Source organism: Ptychodera flava, chromosome 2, assembly GCF_041260155.1.
Source record: "Ptychodera flava strain L36383 chromosome 2, AS_Pfla_20210202, whole genome shotgun sequence".
Classification (NCBI taxonomy): domain Eukaryota; kingdom Metazoa; phylum Hemichordata; class Enteropneusta; family Ptychoderidae; genus Ptychodera; species Ptychodera flava.
Genome location: NC_091929.1, coordinates 33,172,690 through 33,186,912, shown reverse-complemented (window position 1 = coordinate 33,186,912; position 14,223 = coordinate 33,172,690). Strand labels below are relative to the sequence as shown.

The window sequence follows — 14,223 nt, the reverse complement described above, 5'->3', positions numbered from 1 at the left end:
GGTATCATCTTCTGAGCGTACACTTTATTTGCAATGCCTTCAATCATTACAGACACAGATTCAATGGATGGGTTAAAGAAAAGTTCACTGTTCAGTTCTGACTGATTCTGATTTTTAGTGAAGAGTATAGCGATACCTCTAATGCTACGTCGTGGTACATTTATATTTTCATTGATAACCGTGTCCGATTCTTTGAATGGGATTTTTCTAAAATAATGTATATGCTCGTAAAGGTAACTTTTTCCACCGTTGTAATAACCAGCAGTTGACCTCGCGAGATCGAGGTCAGAAATTGTCTCGTATTCCATTTGAATGTTTTTTAATTTATAATTGGTTGTAATCAGTTTATTACTGACAAGTAATTGGGGGGCGGGTGCCAACGTAATTTCCCATTCAATATGACTCCCTAACGCTTTTGGATATGCAACTCCATGGCCTGTTATGAGGGGGTGAGTGAGACAAATAGCATATTTTGTTTATATGTGTCGAAAAGTAAATTATCGCCCACGACGGCGGCATCTGCATCGGCCCGCCACTTCTCAATTTTCTTAGATTTTCGTTCTGAATTCCATACAGTGTCATGTTCGATCTCTCCTTTTTATGTTTGAAGAGATCACGATAGCATTCAATGAGGTTATATTTACTCAAATCGGAAAGTGCCTGGCCCTCAAATGTGAGTTTCATACTCTCCACCAAATTTTTTGCAACATTTTGTACTACACGGGTAGTTCCACCTCCCATTACTTCGAGATCAAAAACCAGGTCGAAAGTATCTGGAACTAAGAGTACTCCGCTTTCTAACTTTGGACATCGTATGATAAGTGTCTGGCCTGGATCTGCCTCACTTGGATTATGAGCAATCACATGATGAGTTCTTTCTGACTTCGTTCCATTCGGTATTCGGTTGGTGAAAGTCGGTGATAATGTTCTATCGTACCCCATTTTTCGTGTAATGTATATAGTAGAAGAAAAAAAGAAAATAAATCACATCTTACATTTCACTTCATGTATATAATAACTTAGAAGAAAAATTCAAATCACATCTTTACATAAATATTTCCGTCTGCTTGAAAGATAAATCGATTACCTGTGTCGCGAATCAATCGAAGAACCCAATATTCTTGGAGATGATGAGCCTCTTGGTCATCCTCAGTATCCTGGAATACAGCTATGAATTCTAGTCGCTTAAAGAAGTTAGTCTTTTGACATTCCTTCACGAAAGCTAATATGTTATGATATAGATTATCATCTTTGAGTCGGACACCTGGATTTGCTCGAAGTATATGTCGATTTACTCGTCGGAGTTTGCACCATTCCAATTCGACAGAGAAACCAAACAGGTCTTTATTTTTAGAAAGAAACTTTGCAATATTCTTTTCACCAAACATGTCGATGCTGTAGGGGGTGATATATTAATACATAATTTTATTTATAATGACTAATGTTAATCCAGTTAAAAATATCCATAGCTGTTCTCCAACAAATCCGACCACCGATCCTGCTGTTTTTAATAGAAAACTAACAAGGGAGCCGATTAAACCTGGTATTGCAGCAGCACTTTTTGCGGCCAATGTTTTTAACCATTCGCCAAATTGCTTTACAATTTCTTTCGCTTTTGTATATTGTTACGTGCAGAGAAAACGAACAAAAGGGTGAACTCAGCAGTTAACGTTTAAACAAAATTTATTACGAAAATAAAACTAATTGCTAAGTCAGGGATAGAGTACAAGCTTTAAAAGTGTACAGACTACTTATCTCAGCTGGGACGGCAAAGCTCCAGTCTCAGAGTTGTAACAGTCAGTTGGATGAATGAACAGTCCTTTGGCTTGCAGGCTTGAAGCTACACAAAGTCCACAGTATAAATCCAGCGTTGGCAGTGAAGGTCTTGAAAAGTCTGAGAATGACTACTGCTGGAGTTTAGTAACACACAAGAGACACGATCCCAAAAGTCTGACTGGAAGCTGAGCACGTCCCTTTTATAAAGGCATATAAGAACAATCTAGAACTTTTATTGACATGCTAATTACTGTTCTAAAATTATCTCCCTTACACAACTAATCAACTTTCCAGAACATTCCAAACATGACTAATTGAATTCAAGGTTGTGAGGTCATCAAGGGCAGTGACCTTGAGAATGTTCTAGACTAATTGAACTCAGGTCATGATGAGTGTGGGGGAAATGACCTACATAACACACCCCCTCTTCAAAAAAAGAAAATTTTTCAAAGAAAAATCTTTCTTTTACAAATGTAATCTTGAAAAAGATTTCAGTACTCAATTTTTTTTTTTTTTTCTCTAAAGTAAAATTTCTTGAAAGTGAACAACAATAAACTCTAAATACGAGAGAGACAGTCTGCAATTAAATTTCTCTGCCTTTGATATGTCTAATGTCAAGATTAAACTCCTGTAACATTAAACTCCATCTTAGCAATCTCTGATTTTTGCCTTTAAATTTCTGCAGAAAAACAAGAGGGTTGTGATCAATATAAACCACTATTGGCTGATTTGAAGAAGTAACATAAACTTCAAAATGCTGTAAAGCTAATATCAAAGATAAACACTCTTTTTCAATTGTAGAGTAGTTTCTCTGGGATTTGTTAAATTTGCGTGAAAAATAGCAAACAGGATGATCTATCCCATGACTATCCTCTTGCAATAAAACAGCACCAGCAGCCGTATCACTAGCATCTACAGCTAATTTGAATGGCAAAGTGAAATCTGGTGCAGACAACACTGGAGCACTTTGCAGTATGGCTTTAAGTGTATCAAATGCCTGTTGGCATTGCTCTGACCAAACAAACTTTACTTTCTTTTTAAGTAAGTTAGTCAAAGGCTCAGTAATTGTGGAGAAATTTGGACAGAATTTTCTGTAGTAACCAGCCATACCGAGAAAGCGCATCAGTTGTCGTTTGCAGTTTGGTATGGGAAAACTTGAAATGGCACTGATTTTGGCATCAACAGGTTTTACCTCACCCTGTCCTACAGTATGTCCGAGGTAAGTTACCCTCGCCCAACCAAACTCAGATTTGGCAAGGTTGACAGTCAACATTGCTTTGCTCAGTCTCTCAAAGAACTTCCGCATGAGCTTTATGTGTTCCTCCCAGGTGTCACTATACAGGACGACGTCGTCAACGTAAGCTGCACATCCGTCTAGCCCGGATATGACGTCGTTGATCATCCGTTGGAACGTTGCCGGAGAGTTCTTCATTCCGAATGGCATCACCTTGTACTGGAACAATCCGTCTGGTGTAACAAAGGCGGATATTTCACGAGCACGATCCGTCAGAGGGACTTGCCAAAATCCCTTCAGTAGGTCAAATTTCGTCACATACTTGGCTTTTCCCACTCGGTCGATGCAGTCATCAATCCTCGGGATTGGGAAAGTGTCTGTCTTTGTTAAAGTGTTGACCTTCCTAAAGTCCGTGCACATACGATAATTGTGATCTGATTTGGGAACAAGTATGCACGGCGAACTCCAGTTACTTTTACTGGGTTCAATAAAGTCATTGTCCAGCAGGTATTTGACTTCTTCCTGGAGATATTTCGCTTTTGTTGGATTCAGTCTGTATGGATGTTGTTTTACAGGCTTACTGTCCCCAACATCAACGTCGTGATAGATGACGTTTGTCCTCGTTGGAACATCTTTAAACAGGTGTTTATATTCGTGGAGCAGTTCTTTCACCTGTTGTTGTTGTGATGGCTGGAGGTGTGCCAACTTTGTAGACTCAAGATTCTCCAGGATTTCTGAGTTCTGAAGCTTGACCGAGCCCAGCTTTGAGTTTAGAGTATTTTCACTCAAGTCAGTTTCAGTATCACTATCTTCATAATGGTTTGAACTGACTGCACTGACAGGCTGAGTTATAATAGGGTTATCCCTATCCAAATATGGCTTAAGCATGTTTATGTGACATAGCTGTTTTAATTCGCTTCTCAGGTGTTTTTATGATGTTATTTAAATCGCTCAATTTCTTATCAATTAGATATGGCCCAAAGTAATGAGCATGGAGTGGTTTGCCAGGAACCGGAAGTAGAACAAGAACTTTTTGACCTGGTTCAAACTTCCGTTTTGAGGTGTTTTTATCATATTTGTTTTTCATTGACTGCTGAGATGACTCAAGATTTTCTCTGGCTAATTCACATGCTTTAGAGAGTTTTGTACGAAAATCTGACACATATTGCAAAATATTCAGACAATCATCATCGTCTGATAGGAATTTCTCTTTAACGAGCTTAAGTGGGCCACGGACTGTATGTCCAAATACAAGCTCAAATGGGCTAAAACAAGAGACTCCTGAATTGACTCTCTAACAGCAAAGAGCAAAAAATGAATTCCTTCATCCCACTGTTTCTCTGTGTCAAAACAGTAGGTCCTAATCATGTTTTTCAAAGTTTGATGAAATCGCTCAAGAGCACCCTGACTTTCTGGATGATAGGCGGATGACCTATACTGTTTAATGCCTAGCTGATCCATTACTTGTTGAAAAATTCCAGACATAAAGTTGGAGCCTTGATCGGACTGGACACATTTAGGGAGGCCAAATAAAGTGAAAAATTTGACTAAAGCTTTCACTATAGTCTTTGTCTTTATATTTCTCAGTGGTATGGCTTCTGGGAACCGAGTTGATGTACACATTATTGTCAGCATGTACTCATTTCCTGATCTTGTTTTTGGTAGGGGCCCAACACAGTCTATTAGTATCCTACTAAATGGTTCTTGAAATGCAGGAATTGGCTGTAAAGGGGCCTTTGGAATGGTCTGATTTGGCTTTCCTACCATTTGACATGTGTGACAAGTTTTACAGAAATGTGCTACATCCTGCCTGAGATTAGGCCAATAAAAGTGACTGAGAATTTTATGATAAGTTTTCCTGACTCCTAAGTGACCAGCCCAGGGGGTTTCATGGGCCAGGCGCAATATTTCAGCACGGTAGGGCTTTGGAACCACAATTTGATGTTTTATAGCCCAATCGTCATCAACCAAAACATCTGGAGGTCTCCATTTACGCATGAGAATACCAGACTTTGTATAATAGGAAACAGAGCTATCTGAAGTTTTACCTTCATCATCTACCCTGTCAAACAAAGACAAAATATCTGGGTCTTTGTGTTGTTCTGCAATGAGATTTGATCTAGAAAATGTCTGACTTTGGTCAGCAGAAGTTTTACTGGAAGTTTCAAATCCACGAGGGATAACGGAATGATCCGTGTCAAACACCTGACTGAGAAAGGTGTCATTAAGTCAACATCTGTGACATTATTTTTGAGAGTATTTTGATTCTCAGAAGTTTTCTTTGACATGGCTCGAGTAATGGCACATGAAGGAAATAAATCGGGGATCTCTTGTTCAATTGGCTCTGGATCCTGATCTAAACTAGGATTATCAGTCACAAGTGGATTAGTAATGACCTTGTCCCCAGCAAGGTCGTTTCCAAGAAGAAGGTGAATCCCTTCAAAAGGCAAAAAAGGCCTAATACCTAAAATCACAGGTCCAGAAACAAAGTCCGAAGACAAATAGACATTATGGAGAGGAACAGGAATGTAGTCATTACAATCTACCCCCTTAATAAGAACTTTAGAACCTGAAAATGACTTTTCAGAAAACGGCAGGGTATCTGCCAACAAAAGAGACTGGGAAGCCCAGGTATCTCTTAAAATTTTGACAGGGGTAGCGGAAGACAAATCACTAGAAAGTGATATAAAACCATTATGAATAAATGGCTCGAAAATACCCATAATGCTATCTTGAGAAGAATTGACCTTGACCTCATTAATTGGGGATAAGAGGGGTTTAACCTCAGAAAATGTGTTGCACACATTATTAGACTCTAATTGAGTTGATGAAGAAATAAAGCCGGTTGGCTTAGATCCACTTGACCACTTTGACCTTCACGTTTTCTTTTCAATTTGAAACACTCTGACATTAAATGGCCGTCTTTCTTACAATAATTACAAGAAAGTGTACCAAACTGTTTGTCAGAAGGAGATTGAGACTTGGGATCTGATGATGTGGGAGTGTTACTTGAACTCTGTGAACTGTTGTCATTTGATTTTCTACTCTCCTTTGAAAAATTCTTGGATGACAAGGACGAGTTAAATTTACCTGCATTGTTTCTGTATGAAAAGGACTGGGGTGGTTTGCTGAGAAATGAAGATTTGTGAGTCAATGAGTAATCATCGGCCAAACGTGCAGCAACCTCCAATGTATCTGCCTTTTGTTCATTGATAAACGTCTTGATGTCACTCCGATGCACCTTTTAAATTCCTCAATCAAAACAAGTTGTCGTAATTTGTCATAATTCTGACTGACCTTTTCAGAAGAACACCAACGATCAAACAGTTGTTCTTTTGTTCGAGCAAATTCAACATAAGTTTGATCCTTCACCTTCTCACAATCCCTAAATTTCTGACGGTACGCTTCAGGCACCAACTCATAACCCTTGAGAATTAATTCCTTCACAGAATCATAATTTGAAGCCTGCTCTACTGACAACTGAATGTAAATTTCTCTGGCTTTACCCACCAAAGCACTCTGCAAAAGCATAGACCAGGACTCCTTAGGCCAATTCAGACTCTGAGCAATTTTCTCAAAATGAAGGAAATATTATCAACATCCTTTCTTGGAAAGGGGGAACTAACCTGAAATGCTTAGTGATGTCAAACTTGTCTGAAGGGAAGAATTTTCCTGACTGTCCAAGCTCTAAACGTTTTATTTCTACCTGTAATCGCTGTTCTTCTAATCGCAATTCTTTTTCTCTCTGTCTTTCTTCCATTTCTAACTGCATTTGTATTTTTTCTTTTCTAATGCCTGTCTCTCTTTTTCCATTTGTAATTCTAGTTTCTTGATCTCCAAATTTGTCTGCATTTCTAATTCTAATTTTCTGAGTTCAGAGGTAGACTCGGGCTCATAATCTTTCAGGGTGGATTCCTCAAATTGGCCTAAATCAACTAGATGTTTGGCAATACGGTACTGTATTTCCCTCTTGCGCATAGATCTTTTGACTTCTACTTTGAGGAAATTGGCCAGTGCTATGAGGTCATCTTTTCTGAGAGAATCAAATGTGTCCTGATCAAGGTCATCCATTTCCTCTGGTTTAAATTCCGCCATGATTAAATTTCGCTGAGTTCACAGTATACTGTAGTTTTTGAAAAAGGCAGGCAAAATGTTGTCAAACGGCTCAAAATATTCGTCTCCCGGACGAGCCCCCAATTTGTTACGTGCAGAGAAAACGAACAAAAGGGTGAACTCAGCAGTTAACGTTTAAACAAAATTTATTACGAAAATAAAACTAATTGCTAAGTTAGGGATAGAATACAAGCTTTAAAGTGTACAGACTACTTATCTCAGCTGGGACGGCAAAGCTCCAGTCTCAGAGTTGTAACAGTCAGTCGGATGAATGAACAGTCCTTGGCTTGCAGGCTTGAAGCTACACAAAGTCCACAGTATAAATCCAGCGTTGACAGTGAAGGTCTTGAAAAGTCTTGAGAATGACTACTGCTGGAGTTTAGTAACACACAAGAGACACGATCCCAAAAGTCTGACTGGAAGCTGAGCACGTCCCTTTTATAAAGGCATATAAGAACAATCTAGAACTTTTATTGACATGCTAATTACTGTTCTAAAATTATCTCCCTTACACAACTAATCAACTTTCCAGAACATTCCAAACATGACTAATTGAATTCAAGGTTGTTAGGTCATCAAGGGCAGTGACCTTGAGAATGTTCTAGACTAATTGAACTCAGGTCATGATGAGTGTGGGGGGAAATGACCTACATAACAATATACTTTGGGCGGACCTGAACCTCCTGTGTTTGCTCCAGTTCCTCCTCCTCCTTTAGTCACAGCCAGGGCAATTGTTGATATTGTCATTCCAAGGGCAGTCAGTATTGCAGCAATTGTAATACCATTCCGTTTAAATAACTCTGTCAGCTTCAGCCTGAGTGACAATTCTGGATCGGAAATTACATCACGAAGAGACCTAGTCGACGCCAGTCTTTCACGTGCCCCACTGATCATATCATGTTGTACTTCAATTCGATCATTAATTTTAGCTAGTCTTGTTCTGAGTTCGGGTGTAAGTTCTGTCTGCTTTGACGTAATTTTATCTCTTTCATTGTAAAGCTCATTAAGACGCATATTCGCCATCTTTAATTCATCAACAAAAGCTCTGTAGTCAGGGTTTAGATTATTCCATTCATCGATTTTATTTTCTATAGTATGTATTTCATCGGCATTATCGCTAAAATTTACTCGTAAATCTGTTATTCTATCTCTGAGTCGTCCAATGTCGTAGGGTTTCAGTCTATCGGCCTGCCTGTTCATTAATGTTTTCGCTTCATTATCAGTCAATTGTGTTACCATTTCTGGTGGATATTCTAATATATCTCTTTTTAAATTCTGCAGCTCCCTTACCTTTTATTGAGGAGACATTAAAGACTTCTTGCCTTTATTATATGTCAGCCTAGCGTCTCGATAATACAGCTCTCCATCCCTAATACTAGCATTCGTATGCATTAATTCTCGTTTATACACATCAGTAATCCTATTACTATCTAAGTATTGGTTAGCCATTATATCTGTAATTCGTCCTCTCTGTCCAATCAACAACTCACCTGCGGGTCTGTCGCTTGAGATGGCCTGGGAAGGGCTGGCTTCCGCAAGGGTATTATCATCGCCTATAAAGGATGTTTCAGTAATATCATCATCATCATTCAAATTTGCATCATCGAAATCCTGGAGTGGTATATCTTCTCCTCCTTCTGCCATATTGTCTTTCTATATTACTACAATTATTTTTTATCCCCCTTACATATACAGTAAAAATGCACATCTCAGTTGTTGAAAGCGTTGAACAATTGGCTGATTACATAGAAAGAACAAGTGCTGCATATCGACGAAGTTATAAATTAATGGGTCGAATTGATATGGCTCTCAATATTACTAAGGGAATTCTTGTAAGCTCTGCTGTCATAGCAGCAATTCCAACAGTTCCGGTACTGTTAGCCTTAACTCCTATACCAGGTGTTGTTATTGATGTAATACAAGGGAAAACGGGTGTAGCAAAGAGACGAGAGAAATATAAACATTATTATGTTCAATATAAACAGCTGCTTACACAAATACAAGAAAAAGGCGCAACCCTTCGGAACGAGGAGGCTCCGGGGTCAGAACTTATTCAGGACATATTTCATCAGGCGCTAGAAATTCAAAAACAAGAAGGATTTAGTCCACCTCTGGAGCGATATCTACGATATTATGGATTGAATGGATATGAAAGTTAGTTCGCACCGATAGGAACTTCATGTTCAACATCAGCTAGACTCGCGACGGCGGCCGCGGACTGACAACGGGGCTCCTTTATATAGGCTAGTTTGATGGTGATGACTCACACGGAATTTCCCGTACATGTATAAACATGCTCAGCAGGGAATTTCCCCGCTTAGTTCAGGACAATGCACTGCTGCGCCAAACCCCTGTTGCGCATGCGTGAGTTCGTATATAGGTCAGGGTTATACTTTAGTTACATGGATGGTTAATTTTTCCTTCGCTCCATGTAGATAAATGAATAAAATGGGGTGTAAAATTCTTACTTCATCCCAGTTGTCCACGTTTTCTTTACTACTCAGGTACATGTGACAGCCAGCTATAATACTGTACTGAAATGCCAGTGTCAGTTGCTTTGAGACAAACAACTTATTACACCTTCACTAAACTGCTGGATCTACTTTCCCTTGGACCCCTCACCAAAAACAAAAAAATAGAAGCATAGTCACATAGGGGTCATGATATAAATCTATGAAATGGTCATGAATGTGAAGACAGCCAGAATTGAGCTGACGATGTTCTGGTGTACAGTACTGAAAATGAGAGTAATTATTCACATGGTACATAGTGAATTTAAATATTTTTGTTTTTTCTTTCAATTACATGTCAATACATATTTTGTATGCTGTTTGGTTTGTATGGCTCAACTAATATGTGTGTTTTATTATCTTTGATTGTAGATCATTGCCATGAGAAGGACACCAACAACACAATAGAGGCTAAAGAATTACATGGGCACATGAACAGTACTTCATATGTGTGTAGAGTTGATAGAGGAGATTGATGACGGAAACAAAACGGATGGGACCCAGAATACTTGCCAAGACTTCAAGACCATATTGAGGAGTAAGTAGTCAAACCTTGATGGAAAAGCTACATCATATGTCAAAGAAAATCAAGGGACTATAGTTTAGGTAGATTCTACAAATACTCAAAAATGTTTGAAGCTTTCAACTTCATTGATTTAAGAACATTGTCACAGAGTTTTTTCTCCAATTTGGTTTAGAATGGATACATGTAGCGAACAAATTCAAATTGACATCTTTTGATACATGTACAGTAAGATTGAAGTCATGGTCAAAGATACGAGAAATTCCCCTGACAAAATACTAGTTCAGTTGCTTTGAATATTGAAACAAGGACCCTAAGGGGTGTCTTTAACTCATACTTGTATACATGTAGTTAAATACATGTAGCTTTTTTATATGTAGCAGTTATACAGGAATTTGTTTGGCAATACTAATTACGTACAGTTTCAGACTTTTCAATTCAGTCTAGTTTTTGTGGGTTTTTAGCTTGTCAAGATCTGTTGTTACACATTTAGAAACTAATTTCATTCAATTCTATACACTGTTCTGTGGCAGAGTACTAATGTGCAATATTTTTTTTCACAATCTGATTAATTGCTGGTGGCTGAGATAGGACCCATACATGTACATGTATATCTACATGTACAACTCACATATGATTGAATTATTTTTTATTTCAACTCTGTAAACCAAAACAAAAGATGAAATCATGTTTACTTTGATACATGTATGCTTACTGTCAAAAGAGAGCATTGATATACTTTTATAAAAAAAATAAAATTTAAATAGAAAAAGGCCATTTCGTTGAATCTTCAACATTTTGCAAATGGGCCATGATAAACATGCAGAAATTATTCAATTCTGAAAATTGATATTACATTAACCCTTTTCCTGCCAAGTCCATATTTCACCACCAGGTCAAGATGGTTAAAATAATGAAACACAACATATTCCATATGGTGTATTTTAACATAATACTGTACATTTGAAGGCTGTTGAAAACATAAATTCTATAAACTTGATTTTTTTTACCAAAGATGCTTTAACATACCAAGCCAAGTGGGTGAAAATACGTCATGTTTTGGCTCAATACCGCTTTTTACTGACTTGGCTGATGGGGAAGTGATACTGTCTGGCAGGAAAAGGGTTAACATAACACTTTTTTACATCAATCCTTAAGCAGTCACAATATTTCAACTGATCATTTGCAGTATTTGCTTCGTTAGATGGCTACTGTTTTTCTCAGGCTAGAACTGAAGGAGCCAAGTGTAGTTGGATGCTTTTAATTGTTGTAACATGGCAAGGATATTGTGACAGTAGATTGGAGACAATGTGTTCTCTCTTGTAGACAATGTGTTCTTTCTTGTAGACAGCAATATACATGTAAGTATTAAATGCTTGAAGAATAATTTAATCTAACACTTTCTCAATACAGTTAGGGGTCAAAAATAGCTATCTGTGCTGACCTTAATTCAACATTAGTAGTACGAAGCAACAATTTGGACAACAATGAAACTCTAACAATCACATTCTTTTTCACCTCAGTGACTTCATAGGTTTCTGTGGCAGCTACAAAGTCACATAAAATTTTTTAGCACACAACATGTATTTCCATACATGTAGGGACTAATAAACAGAATTGAAAATTTAATTGTTTATGGAAACTCCACACAGGGCACTCTGCAGTCCATTTTGTTGTCATTCACAACTGTTCATTTTCCTCATCTTCTAAAACCCTTTGAAGTGTATACCAGTTTAACAAGAGGGGTATGTGTTCAAAGACTTGTTCATCAAAGTTCCTTCCAAAATTATTATAACTTTTTACAATCCACATTCATAAGTTACCGTAGTATTTTTTATTTAAGTGTGATGCTACATATACATGTATCTGTATGTAATTAAGCCCCTCATATCAATCAACATGATTACATTTTATTCTGTATCAGATGTGTTCTTACATGATTAGGTTTTCATTTTCTCTGACACTTCTGTGTAGGGCTATATACACTGTACGCTGGCTGCAAGGTCACTTGTAGTATGATGTAAAACTCTGTCTTTCAATTTGAAAATAGTATAGTAGGTCTCCAGTGCTACACTTAACTTTGTGGCCACCCAGTGTATGGTTCATCATTATGTATCAGGACCATCAACTTACAATGATAATTCAAAGACACTAAAAATTTGCATTCATTTGCTAAGAACTATGTATATGGTATATCAATTGCTTTGTACCAGTCAATTACATTGCAGTAGCATGTATATACAATCTGTTGAGAATTTGTTGAAAGCATTACTACTAGATATTGCTAAATTGTTGTAATGTTGCAAAATAATGATTTGTTAATTGTAAGGTGGAAGGGTTGAAATTTAAACTTAAGGCTGCATTCACAAACACCTCTGGAGGGGAAGGGCAGGAGATTTCAGGGGAGACTTGAAAAAAATTAAAACGTGCCCGGGGCATCATAAAAAATTGACATTGCAAAGGATGGGAGACTTGAAAATTTATTGAATATCAAATTCCTTTCAAAATACCTTCTGGCACTTTCATTTCCAGCCATTTCCATTTGCGGCGTGACATAGTTATATGTGCTTATGAGTACATGAAATTTCATGTACTCATAAGCACATATACATTGTAACTACCATCTTCTAATAATTTTGTCAATTATTCAGGTCCATAAATGCACCAATATTGCAGTTTTAAATTAGGAAAAAATTATTCACAGTTTTGCCATAGACTCCAATGTATAGGGATCAACATTTCTTAATTTAAAATTTGTTAGGGGGTATTTGAAAAAATCTGAGAACTTATTTGGGAATCCCCCTTCCAGAGCTTGTTTGTCAATGCGGCCTAATGGTCCAGTGTAGAAAAGCATTCAATCTAAGTATGGCAAATTATAACTGTAATTTTGAGATATATTTTGTTTGAATATATTTGTACCTGATGTAACACAAACATTGACTTTTCTTTCAAATCAGATGCTCTCTTAACATAATGTACAATGTATTTGTGAATATATTTTGTAATGTATATTACTACTACATGTACTCATTGAAATGTTAAATTCCTTATATATATGTCAATAAATGGTTATGAATTGTAATTGAATGTAATTTATGCCTGTCACTTTCATTTTTTCCACAAAGAATTTCACTATCACCTTTATCTGTGCACACATTCTATATTTACACATATTGTCCTCTAGTGATGGTGATTCAATTAAGGAAATGTCTAAACAGTCATAACTGAGTATGGCCAATAGCATTAGAACAGACGAGTTCACCATGTGAAGTATCGTCAACAATTGTTCAGATTTGGAACTGAGTATATAAGTAGTGTTTAATCAGATCAGTTGACTGTGAAGTGTTGTCAACTATAGTTGAGATTTTGAACAGAGTATAAATGTTGCAATTTTTCGACAATGGTTGACAAACTGAATCACCTTACTCTGAAATTGAAATTTTTTATAATATAAGGAAAGTACTGCTAATCACGTATGTGTTTTGTGGACTTTTCCTTGGAAAAAAATGAATTTCATGTGCAGTAATTTCTCGGGTCACATTTTTCATCAGAAAATGTTACATGGCCATATTTGTATCAAGATGGACTCTCTTTTTTCATAGAAAAATAGAAAAATGAAACCACATTAATTTGTGTTAGGATTTTCAAGCACTTTTTTTGAAAGTTTGAAAAGAAAAAAATTGATTCCATGATTTTTAAGAAAAATACTCATTTCACCTCAACTTTTCGTAAAGTGGGAACTGTTTTTCGTTCTGTTATTCGAACGTTTTTGGACTCCTTAGAATATCGTCAACCAGCACAACAACACACTTTCGGAAACGATCGTAAAACTTCGGGATGTGAAAAATACGCTCGGGAAATGACATGTTTTTATCGATATCTCGCGATCCGCGCGGAGTCGCCACGTCAAATATCGACCGTTGGCATTAAAAAATGTGTTTTAAAAATGTTACCAAGTGGGAGTGCCTCTTTAAGATAGAATAGGATTTACTGACCACACATCAAAGAAAGGGGTCTCCGGTAATGGCGCAGGTAATTGGCAGATCCCCACTTTAAAGCATCAGCAT

At 37.2% G+C, this 14,223-nt stretch overlaps 1 long non-coding RNA gene across 1 annotated transcript; it reads right to left on the bottom strand.

Annotated features, from left to right (window-relative positions):
• Nucleotides 1-709: 709 nt before the first annotated feature.
• Nucleotides 710-9,276, bottom strand: LOC139148020 (uncharacterized). The gene is made up of 2 exons (XR_011555855.1): nucleotides 8,614-9,276; nucleotides 710-928 (listed from the first exon to the last, which is right to left on the bottom strand). It is a non-coding gene; the product is annotated as an uncharacterized lncRNA (long non-coding RNA).
• Between the last annotated feature and the right edge of the window lie 4,947 nt (nucleotides 9,277-14,223).